We start from the raw sequence: 12824 nt of genomic DNA, 5'->3' as shown, positions 1-12824 counted from the left end.
AAAACACTCAGGAGGACACTTTATAGGACTAGGCCTTGACATAGGACTTATAGGATGGAGAAGCAGATTTAGATAGAGGAGATCTGAAAATTATTTTATATGTGGGACAATGATTAGGTATATGGACAAAATTACCTTGAGAGAGGAGACAGGAAGATATTGGCAATATATATAAAGAGAGAAAGAGAGAGAGAGAATAAATGCTCTATTTTGCAGTTCTGCCAAATAGGAGACATTGCACAAATTCTAGAAATTTTCTCCTTTCACAGCTAACACTGAAGTCACTTTTGTGTTCTCATGTCCCCAAACAACAGCGTTGATGCTGTTTTGTAACAACTCACAAGCAGATGGCATGGCACAGCTTGAAAAACAAACTCTTTTCAGACATTTTTGTAAGGTTTGCTAAGAAAAAGTCTGAAGACTAAAGTGAAGGGATCTTGGCGTACGCATGTAAATAACTACTCCACTCAATGAAAGATCGGCTCTACAATGTCACAGCCAAAAAGTTCCTTCCCTGATGCACTCATGCTGAGAGTTTGGGACTTCTAGGAGCCATGTGTGCTCAAAAAGGCAGCAGTGAAAATGAGGCAGGATGTTCTACTTAGAAATCCAAGTGAATATAAGTAAACTTAGAAGCTGCTGATGTGAACAGAGCGCCAGGTCTGGAGTCAGGAAAGCTCATCTTCCCGAGTTCAAATCTAGCCTAACATACTGACTAGCTGCGTGAACGTGGGCAGGTCAGTATTCTTGGCCATAAAATTGGGAGGCACATTATTGTTCGGTCATTTGAATCTTGTACAACTCTTTGAGGTTTTCCTGGCAAAGATACTAGAGTGGTTCGCCATTTCTTTCCCCAGCTCATTGGATAGATGGGGAAATTGAGGCTAAGTTAAGTGGCTTAAGTTAAGATGCAGCTAATTAAGTGACTTGCTTAGGGTCCCATAGCTAGTAAGTGTCTGAAGTCAAATTTGACCTAGGTCTCCCTCCCTCTAAGCCTGGCACTTCATCCACTGCCCCACCTATGCTGTAGTAACCCTCTAACAGAATGGTTATGATTCTTGATGTATGGAAAACACTTTATAAGTTTAAGGTGCTATATAAATGTAAATTATTATTAATTATTTGAAATATTGAATAGTTAAGTGATACTATAACATATCTACATTAGAGAAGAGCGGTAGACTTGACGTCAGTAGCCCCTGGGTTTGAGGCCTGGATCTACTATTTATTAGCTGTAGGACACCAGAAGAGGTCATCCCACCTACTTTAGCCTCAGTTTCCTCATTTGTAAATGGGTATAATAATACATGTTGTATCCTTCTCATTGTATTATCCTCATGTATTATCATGAAGTAAAAATGAATCAGTATACGTGAAATTGTTTTGAAAGCTATAAAATATTACATATTTTATCATTATCATTATCTAACCCATTAGTTTGGCCAACCATTGCTCACCTGCTCAATCTAGACATAACTGTTTCTAATATCAGATGCTTGTTTTGTTCTGGTGGTTAAGATGATTGAATTAAACTGATACTTATTCTGTATTCTTTTAAACCGTAAAAACCTTAGAGATGTGCTAGTGTCTTCTCTTTCATGAAAGACTATAGCACAGAATGTTAAGCATGTGATAATAAATCTAATAGCCCTGTAAGAAAAAAGATTCCACATCTTCTCCCAGAAATTCATTTTCATATCTATTAATAATTTTAACGAGTTATTCTTTTTAGCTAACCCATATTCCTTTATTAGAGTGAATCAAAAAGTTTATTTTCTCCATACTGGTTCTCAATGAAAAATGAACTCTGTGGAAACTTTTCATGGAAATGCAATGCGAATTTGATTCACCAAGTGTTGTGAAGGTGTTCTCTGGGTACAGATCACTGTATCTGGGGCAAGAAAGAGCATTAATAACTTGTCTCACAGTCTCTTCTTTTCTGTGATAAACTTCTTTACCTCATTTTCGTATTCATGTGCAGGACATTGTGCTAGACCTCAGAGGAGATACAGAGGTGAATACCAACTTTCTTGTCTGGGAATGAGGCAATTTGGAGGCAACAGAGAAAGGAGAGGATGAGATTAACAGGTTCTCTAAAGGGCAATAATCTCGTTTCTTCCTTAGAGTGTGTAAACACTGGGTAATCATCTATCTTTTTCACGTCAGGTAGACTTTTTAGCCTTTATTACCTGCATTAATATTTGTTGTGCTTGTGGCAAAAGGTCATTTTCTATGGAAGTATGATTAAAAAGATCTATCTTATCCTGTTGAAGCCCATCTTTTTTTGAGGAGGAAGATGCAGAGCTTTTCAGACAAACATATTCTGGAGTGTAAGCTATTTTCCATATGTTTGTGACACTCTCGTTTCTTTTTTCCTTTCTTGTTGATGACGAGGAATTCTATATTATTTGTGTGCTCGGTCCTTGATATATCGTCTCTTCCTGGCTTGTTGTAACACCTTTAACACTGAAGCTGGCAATCCTATCTTGGCTGATGATTTTACATGAAACAAACCATCATCTCTCCAGGACTTGCTTAATACTCCTTCTCAGAGAGTCATCTTTACTGTGTACCAAATGTCCTGTGTTTTTTTGCTTTGCTATAAACTCTTTTTTTCAATATCTGCTAGCCCCTTGATTTGATGATTGCATAAACTCCATTGGGACTAAGCACGGCATCCTTTTTAATCTCAGCAGACATGACTCGGATTTTAGTTCTTTCCCTTGGGCCCTATAAACTGCCCCATAATCAACAACACAATACCCTTCTTCAGAATATATGAATTCTTCTTGTTTCCCCTTTGAAGTTTGCAATCTATTCTTTATTGCAATCTCTTTTCTTAGCCCTTAATCATTTTTAGGGATGTTTTGTTTGGTGCTTCATTTTAAAATAATTGGGGTACTTAGAATCCAAAATGAAAAGTTCTGAGGAAAAACATATCATTTTTAATTAGGAAAGCAAATAATGAAAAAAAAAACCCACGACAACTTCATAACAAAAGCAAAAATACAAACACACCCAGACGTCCCCCAAATCCCAAACAGTAAGCATGGTTTCTATTATTTTGTGTGTTGTTCACTTGTGGATAAAATGCCATTTCTTGATAGTGACTGTGTTTTGTAGGGTTTGGCATTCAGACTGTGATTACACAAAGTAGATGAAATATTTAACCAATTATTGGCAAGTAAGACACCAAAAACATGTTTTTCCTCAATTATCTGGAAATTTCATAAGAAAAGACAACTTTGGCATGGATTATTTGATCTTTAGTACTTCACTATCTGCAGAAAGAAACAAATGAGACAGTACGTACCACTTTCCAAAAATGGAAAGCTTAAAACAGGAATTGTTTTTAAAGAAATACAAATGACTCTCCTGTAATAGAATGTTGGATCAACCAAATGCTGGCAGTCACACATCAGCTTCATTACCATATGTACAATGTCTAACTTGAAACCACACATGAAGTAACAAAGCAGAAAACTCAAAATTTAGGCTTAAAATGACATATCATGACTTATGCATGTTCTCTAAACAATAGGAGTCTTAGGAAATGTGTACATTGGGCTATGGGCAAGTGACTTGCCCATTGTGCAAATAACACAAGATAAATGAAAGAAATGAGATTCAAAGGCCATTCTTCTGATTCCAAAACTCAATATTCTTTCCAATACAACATATTAAAATATAGTTCTCTAAGGTCTTTTCTGGTACTAATTTCAATCTAGACAATCTTAATTTATCTTTAATGACAAAGGAAACATGAGAAAGGTTAACAAAAATGGAAATAAAAACGAATTGCGATAAGAAGTGGCTTAGTTAACTTTTAAAAAATACAGTTTAAAAAATGGTAACTGATTACTGAATCAGTATATATTAATTAGAAAAAGAAAAATAATAGTATTCTATATCTTTATGTATACTAAACAAACTAGACTATTAACTGCTTTCCAAATTCAACTTCTTCTTCCTCCTTTAAGGAATTTTGTGGAATTTAAGGAATTCTCATGTTTTTCCCTGAATGTGGAATATCTTCCCTATTTTTCCCACTCTTCACAGTTTCACTTTGAAATCCTAACTATCCTTAAAGGACTAGTTCAAATGATACCTGGTTTGTGAAGCCCTCACTACTCAGACATCATTTTTCTCTCACAGAATCACAGAACTACAGGTACTTAAAAGATCATTTCATCTAGCTGATATTTGAGTGATAGTCCCCTCTATTATGTGTTTCACAGGTGGTCATATAGCCAATACTCAAAGACATCCAGGGATAGGAACCTCAGTTCATTTTGGTACAATTATAATTATTAGGGATTTTTCCCAGTAAGTCCAGTTATTGGCTTCTATAATTTCTACTTATTACTCTTATTTTTACTCTCTGGGTATAAGCTGAATGAGTCTAATTCATCTTTCATGTGACAACTTCTCAAATGCTTAAAGATGCTCATGATGTTTTTCTCCCCTCAAACCTTGTCTTTTCATGACTAAACAAGCCTAGTCTGTAGGACCCCATCTCATATGCCAATATCTTCAGTCCTCATTGTTCCGATCACCTCTCCTTGAGTTCAGTAGTTTGTCAATATCTTTCTGGGAAAATGACAGTGTGAATCATTATGGATAAACTCAGTTCTCCTTAATCACTTTAAAATAAAAAGAAATATGCTGAATAAATTAAAGAACAAAGAAGGTCAGAAAGGGAAAGATATCATCATGACGAAACCCTCATAGAAAACCAGCAGAGAATAAGAAATTAAGAAAGAAAAAAAGACCCTCTTAGAATGAGGAAATAATCAAATAAAGAAAAGTGAGGAGAAATCTCTAAGAAAACAATATTAATGCTGAGTTAATAATTAGATTCCCATCCATACTATAAATGACAACCTGTTTGCCATAAGAACCTTCAAATAACAGAAGAAATTAATAATAGATTTAAATAAAGTTATAAAGAGGGTCAGAGACAATGTGGTATAGTAAGTAGACAATTCTCCTTGGAATCAACTTAATACCAGGACTCAGATATTATATATGAAACACACAAAAATCCTAACATCCAAATTACCAAAATTAAAAACAAAAACAAAAACATGAAACTAACAATAAATAAAAAGAACTAATAAAATTATCAGAAATTAATAAATACCATTATATGTCAACAAAATTGAAAAGGTAAGCAAAATAATTGAATATTTACAAAGTTAAAAAATATAAAGATAAGAGGACAGGAAATTGAAAATTTGAATAAGTCAATCTCAGAAAAATAAATTTAGCAGTGCAAAAATTATCTTCCAAAGGAGGAACACAGGGTCCAAATGAATTCTTGCAAACATTTAAAAACCAAATTATATCTATACCATTCTCAAAAAAAGGAAGGAATGAAGGGGGAAAAAATCCCATCAAACTTTGATGAAACAAATAGGGTCCTGATATCCAAACCTGGTAGGGATAAAATGGAGAAAGAGTATTATATAGCTCAGTATCAGTAGTAGATACTGAAGAAAAAAATATTAACAAAAAGGTTCACAGAAATATGTTAAAAAATTATTCATTATGACCCAGTTGGATTTATACCAGGAATGTGTGGATGATTCAACACTGGCAAAACTATTAGCATAATAAATCATATTAATAAGAAAAACAACCAATTCGCATTATTATATCAATAGATACAAAAAGACTTAGAAGATATATAACATTTATGCTAAAAACATTTCAAAATATTAATAAATTGGAAGGACTGTTCTTTAAAATGATAAAAAAAAATCCTTTGATTCAAAACCAAGTGTTAGCATGAGTTGTAATGGAAAATAACTGAAAGTTTTCCCAATAAAATTGGGATTAAACCAGGCTGCCTGCTATTTCCACTGTTATTCAACATAGCACTTGAAATGAGAATAATGGCAATAAGGAAGAAAAAACACACAAAAGGAATAAGAATGGGTAAAGGAGATGCAAGATGTTCAACTTGTGGACAATATGATTTTCTTAGAATACCCATAGAGAATTAATTTATCTATATCTACATCTTTATCATCTAGGTAGCTAGCTAGTTAACTAGTTTTAGTAAAATAGCTGGAAACTGAATTCACAAAATTCATAGTTATTTCTGTATTTTATTAACAAGAACGTGATAGAATAGTTAAAGAAGTTATGTTTAAAGTAACAAAGTATTTTTTCTAAATCTCACTTTCTATCAACAAAAAAGATGTCTACATATTCGATTGCCAAACAACAACTTTCCCCACAAAATTAAAGAAGATGTAAGTAATTTTAGAAATGTATTCAATATTCATGTGGATTATACAAGTGTATTAAAATTGTGATACTATTTAAATAAATTTGAATAATGTAATTTACAAAGAGGAATATTAAATAAAAACTTTCAAGAAAAATAATGGAAAAAATGGAATGAAAGGAGCTAAATGTTGCCAGATCTTAAATCACATTACAAAACAAAAATTAAAACAACCATATGTACAAAAATAAAAAGTAATTCAGTAGACTAGATTAGATAAGAGCTAGAAATAAATGCGTACAATTGTCTAATGTTCTTCAAACTGAAGAATTTCACTATTAAAGAAGATATTCTTTATTCAACAATAACTGCTAGGAAAACTAGATAATAGTTTTATACAAAATAAGTTTAAATCAATATCTTATATTTCATATAAATCAGAATAAATTTTAGATGAATAAGTAGTCTAAACATAAAGTCACAGCATAAAAAAATTAAAGAAGAATGGAAAGTTCTACCTTTTAAAACTCTGGTTAGAGAAAGAAATAATAATCATAATCATGATGGAGGAAACCATTAAAGAATAGTTACTTTTCATCATATAAGATTCAAAAGCTGTTATATAAATAAAATCAACTCATCTGGAATTATAAATATAAGATTAAAAATCATTTTATTAAATCTCTCTGATAAAATTGTGACATTCAAAATATATAAGGAGGTGATATAAATCTATGATTTATTCCATTGTCTATTAGTCAAATTACATAACCATTTTTCAAAAGGATGAACACAAACCATTCTACAACTATCTGACACATTTTCAAAGTCATAAATAAAAGAAATACAAACTCTGAGGGATAATTTTATACTTGTTTAATTGACAAGGAGTAAAAGAGAAAAAAATTCAGTGTTGGCAGGATTGTAGGAAAACAGTCAAACTAATGTCTAGTTGGTAAAATTATGAAGTGGTTCAGTCATTTTGGAAAATAATTTGGAGGTAGGCAAGAAAAGTACTAAATTGTTCATAGTCTTTGACTTAGTCATTAAACTACTGGGATTATATCTCATAGAACAATAAAAGATCCATATATAACAAAATGTTCATATTTGCATTATTTTGAATAATAATATTGGAAACAGAATATGCCCATTGAATGGGAAATTTCTGAAGAAACTATAGTCTAGGCATATAATAGAATATGACTATTGTTGGTTTCCCGGAGACAAGAGCTGTATCCAGATTTGCTTGAGACATATAAGAATATGTCCTGTGGTACTGATGTACATCCAGTTTTAGGCTTCTTTTACCATTTTTGTTCATTTTCCCCCAGTCAGAGAATAAATTAGAGTTCAGCAGAATAGGACTAAATTTCTGAAGTTTGAGAGAAAAAGAACTTTGTGTATATGTGGTCTTTACCCCTTCCCATCCTAAATCTGGGGAACTAAAATTGGCAGCTTTGGGACAAAAAAACACATGGAATTCTCATGTGCTTACTCGAGAAGTTTGAGATAAGAGATCCTAAGTGTAAACTTTCCTATTCTGAGAGATGACATCGCTAATAAATTTTCACAGCAACAGATGGCAGAAAAAGCCATATCTGGGCTTGCTTGGTCTGAGAGAGAAATTCTTGGATGATGCTCCCAAACCACCATCTCATGTGCAATAGAGATTTTTATCTTCTTGGCATAATGAGCTCTCCACCTAGCCTTCTAGACAGAAAATGGAGATCTCTTGAGCAGGGCCAACCTAAGGCAGTACTTCATGTCAATTCTCCTTTGTTCAAGAGTTTGTGGATCAGCACATATACAGGAAAAATGGAATGTCTTGAAAAATTCTCTTATTCAGAGAAAAAAGAATATTTTACATATCGTTCTCAGACCTAGAAGAGCAATAAAAGGAAGCAGTAATTTGGAGAAACAAGGACCTCCCACACCTATAGTAATTTATATTAGAATAGTGCTGGTATATAATGGGAAAGTGATTGCTTGTTTTGCTTCCCAAAAATATGTTTGCCTTCTAAGGGGAACTGATCTACCACTGTGAATGATTTATAGATTTCCTCTGTGTCCTTTGAGTGTCTAATTTTTTTTTAAATCCATTTATAAGCTCCTATGGATCTTTTGTATAGGGAATTGACATAAATCTATAATCTATCTCAATTTCTGTTAAACAAATCTGTATTAATTTTGTAATCTGTAATTAAATCTGTAATCTGAATTAAAGATATGCATTTCTTACTCTGAGTGATTTTATGGGAGTTCTATTTGGAAATATGCTAGAGTAGAAGTTCCTGACCTTAGTGCCACAAGGGCAGGGGTTCCATTGGGTACCCAGATGATGCAGTGAATAGAGTGCTAGGGCTGAAGTCAGGAGACTTAGTTCAAATCCAGTCTCAGACTCCCACTAGCTGTGTGACCCTAGGCAAATCACTCAGCCCAATTTGCCCAAGTTTCCTCATCTGTAAAATGAGCTGGAAAAGGAAGTGGCAAAGCCCTTCAGGATCCCTGCCAAGAAAATTCCGAATGGGATCACAAAGAGCTGGACATGACTGAACCACAGCAACAATGCTTATCACAGAGTGTATAATGTTTGCTGAATGTAGTTGTTTTCCCCAAGAAATAAAAACCAGGAAATATCATATAGCACAGCAGCAACTACAAATTGCCGGGTTCCGTGAGGAAAGTTTATGAGTTACATATCACATGGCAAGATTCCATCTATTTCCTCCTGTTGAAAGGACCAAATGCAGTCAAAGTGATGGATGTTGTCATACTTTGGAGGGCGGGTCAAAAGGTTGCCATGCTTTGGAGCAAAACAAAGAATTAAAGGAGAGTTTCCCAAACTAATTTGGCTGCAGGGCACTTTTGGTCTTGAACTGTTTTGACAGAATCTATAAATGTAGGGTGGAGTGAGAGGGGGGTTGTTGGAATATCGATGCCCCTGCGAAGCTTTGGAGCAAAAGAGATCAATTTGAACCTATTTTCAAATGAATGTTCTGCCACATGTAATGAGCTTGTTTTGATCCCTACACACATACTTTCACATTTAACATCTTAGAAGGAAAAAATAATGTTGACATTTCCCCAGTCAGTGCCCTCTCCCAAACCCCGAGTCACATGGTACAGAATTCCACTGCTCTGCAGAACAGTTTGGGAAACTCTGGAATGAGAATGTACGAGAGGCCGAGAACAGCCCAGTTGTTTAGTGATGGAGGTGGGAGGCTGTCTTTGAATCCCGACTCTGACCAGGATACAGTTGTTTAATGATGGAGGTGGGAGGCTGCCTTTGAATCCCAACTCTGACCAGGGTACAGTTGTTTAGTGATGGAGGTGGGAGGCTGCCTTTGAATCCCAACTCTGACCAGGGTACAGTTGTTTAGTGATGGAGGTGGAGGCTGCCTTTGAATCCCAACTCTGACCAGGGTACAGTTGTTTAGTGATGGAGGTGGAGGCTGCCTTTGAATCCCAACTCTGACCAGGATACAGTTGTTTAGTGATGGAGGTGGGAGGCTGCCTTTGAATCCCAACTCTGACCAGGGTACAGTTGTTTAGTGATGGAGGTGGGAGGCTGCCTTTGAATCCCGACTCTGACCAGGGTACACCAGGTTGCTCTTTCTGTTCAGTCATTTATCAGCCATGTTTGACTCTTTGTCACCCCATCTGGGGGTTTTCTTGGCAGAGATACTAGACTAGTTTGCCATTTCTTTCTCCAGCTCATTTTACAGATGAGGAAACTGAGGCAAACCGAGAGATTAAGTCTTATATGTTATATTGCTCTCAACAGCTAGCACAGAGCTGAGCCCCAAAGGTATATGATCAGTGTTAGTTGAATTTGACGTATTAGTTGCACATGATATAGTCACACACTAGTAAGTGAGATCAGGCTGAGTCTTCTGCATTTTTCCTCCCAGGGCTTCAGATATCTCATCTGTAAAATGATCACTTTACTTACACTGCCTCCCATACAGGGATTACAAACATGCAAGCTACTTAGCCAGTCTTAACACCATTTCTTTCACTTGTAAAATTAACAGGGAATCTGGGGAAGGGGGATGTCACAGGACTCAAAGTTCTGAGCCTGGAGTCAGGTACACTAATCTCCCTGAGTTCAAATCCAGCTTCAGATACCTAGTCTGACCCATGTCAAGGCACTTGGCCCAATTTGCCTCAATTTCCTCATCTGTAAAATGAGTTGGAGAAGGACATGGCTAACTACTCCAGAGTCTCTGCCGAGAAAACCTCATATGGGGTCAGACTTGACTGAAACAACTAAACAACAAAAATCAACAAAGCCCACCTACATCACAGGGCTATCAGGAAGATCAAGTCACAAATAAGAAAGGGCTTTATAGAACTGGGCTCTGTAACTTTTCAGGAGCCGTACAAATAAACTCCATTACTACTGTGCCTATTATTCACAGGCTTGATGTTCAGCATTAGCCAAATAATGTCCACAAAAATTCAAATCAATTCGTAATACTCAAATGAAAATAAACTATTAAGAAACAGAACAGAGAAATTAGATGAGGGCTGGATTTTTGGATAAGTTAACTGCTGCATATGCATCCACTCAATATCCAAAGAACCAGAGGCAAGACTATGGCTATCAGATAGCTCTTCTAAGGAGAATTTACAGAACCACATAGGCAAGAATCATTGGAGAATGTGGAAATGAGTTGTGATCGGCACCATGAAAAGACATTCACACATAGGAAACTATAAAACCATCAAAGTATTTATAAAGCACTCGATGCCATATTGGGGGTAAAAAGTTGGATGAGACTGACAAAGAGTTATCCATTGAAAGCATGGACCTTTAACATGCTTGTGATAAAATGGTACTTTAGTGTTTGGATTCATTTAGAATGAAGGATGTTGGTATGGTAACATGGAGTGCCAAAAAAATTGGTGGTAGAGGAAGGAGACAAAAACTCAAGCGGCAGCCATGACACTTGCCTAGTTGTCAAGTGAATCTTGAGTTCCGATATTTACATCTGTAAAATGGTAATAATATTTGCCTTCCCTATCTTGTGGGATTACTATGAGGAAAGCATCTTAGAACTATAACATGTTCTACAAACATGTGGTATACTACTATTAGTGAACATCAATCCATGGAATTAATTTTGCCCAGTGAGACAGTAATCTGCTATTGCTCATTATACCAAACTTAAGTTGAATACATGCTAGAGCCTCCTCCCCTCTGACAGGCCTTAGGTTCCTGCTGACAATTACTAACATAGAAGAAGAAAGCCAAGTCTCATCACCACAGGGTGTGTGGGAGTGTGAGCCAGAAGTTATAATTTGAGAAAAAAGCCAAATGTCAACTGGAATTAAAGCTGGAAAAAACCAAGATGTTTCGAAAAATTTATGACGAAAGACAAGGGAAAGATATAAAATCGAGACAGAGGTTATGTCTATTCAGTTGAACAGGTGTAGGGAAGAGAAAGTTGAGCTTTTAGGAAAGTTACAAAGATTCATTCATCAGAACCAACAAAAGTTTTCAAAAATCTACAATAATCCTAATTATTACTGACACACAACAACTCCAACTTATGTGAATTGGTCACAAAAAGGTATGATGTGAGAGGCAGTATGGTATCAATGCCAGGAGAACATTGTTTCAGTACAATAATGTCTCAGTAGTTAGATAACTCCTTAACATTATACAGCTTGTTCTTGATTGGTGTGGATACCGATTCCCATGAAGTGGTCTTACATATTATAATTCATACAATTCAAAGTTGTATTTTATGTAAAATATGATCATTGTGCCCAGCCCCATGGAAATATGCAGTGTGAAACTGAATAGCAATGTGACTTCTTAAGGGATTCTTTCTTACGCTAATTAGGATTAGCTATTAGCTGGAGAAAAATGTTGGGTTTTTTGGTAGATGGAGTTTTCCCACCTGGAAAATTCTTATTCCAATGCAATTCTGGTTCCAATCCTTATTTCCAATAGAAACTCAACAACTACCATACCCTACCTTTCAGTAATATAGGAAGGAAATGTACTGATATGGTCTGTATAGCTGGAGAAGTACTAAGGATGCACTTGCATAATTTATGTCACTTATATTAAGAGCTAGCTATTGTGTGTTTTAATTTTTACAAAGGTTCCCAGGCTGTAGATGAGCACAGGCTTCTCCACTCTGGGTGATTATTCACTCATGACAATTAGGAGCTACAAATACATGTGTATCATAAGCTATACGGATAATAAAATGGGAACTCCATATTTATAGAGAGAGAACATTTAATGAACCTTCCTTTTCTTAGAAAAAAGCCTCCCAGGGCAGAAGTGACCATTCAGGGTCATTATACATGAAAGTAAGCGATAGATTCTTATTACATAGAAATTGATATATTGAACTGTCAGTGAGTCTAAAATCTAAATTCAAGGTGCAGAAAAGAGGGTCTGACATCTGTTCTACATTGAGAAGGAATGGACGGATTTTTTCCTATTGGTAAATTAGAAAAATATTTTGTAGATCTCTTATGGCATAGAAAAAATTATGCACTTTCTTTTCTACCACATATACTTCTGTTTCTGACTCGCTGACAACTCAGTAAATCAGTGTCTATG

At 35.3% G+C, this 12824-nt stretch overlaps 1 protein-coding gene across 2 annotated transcripts in view; it reads right to left on the bottom strand.

Annotated features, from left to right (window-relative positions):
• The window catches only part of C1QTNF7 (C1q and TNF related 7), a 118823-nt gene that overhangs the window by 61734 nt on the left and 44265 nt on the right, over nucleotides 1–12824 (bottom strand). The window lies entirely within an intron of this gene.

This window comes from Antechinus flavipes, chromosome 6, assembly GCF_016432865.1.
Source record: "Antechinus flavipes isolate AdamAnt ecotype Samford, QLD, Australia chromosome 6, AdamAnt_v2, whole genome shotgun sequence".
Lineage (NCBI taxonomy): Eukaryota > Metazoa > Chordata > Mammalia > Dasyuromorphia > Dasyuridae > Antechinus > Antechinus flavipes.
This window is presented reverse-complemented; position numbering and strand designations above follow the sequence as displayed.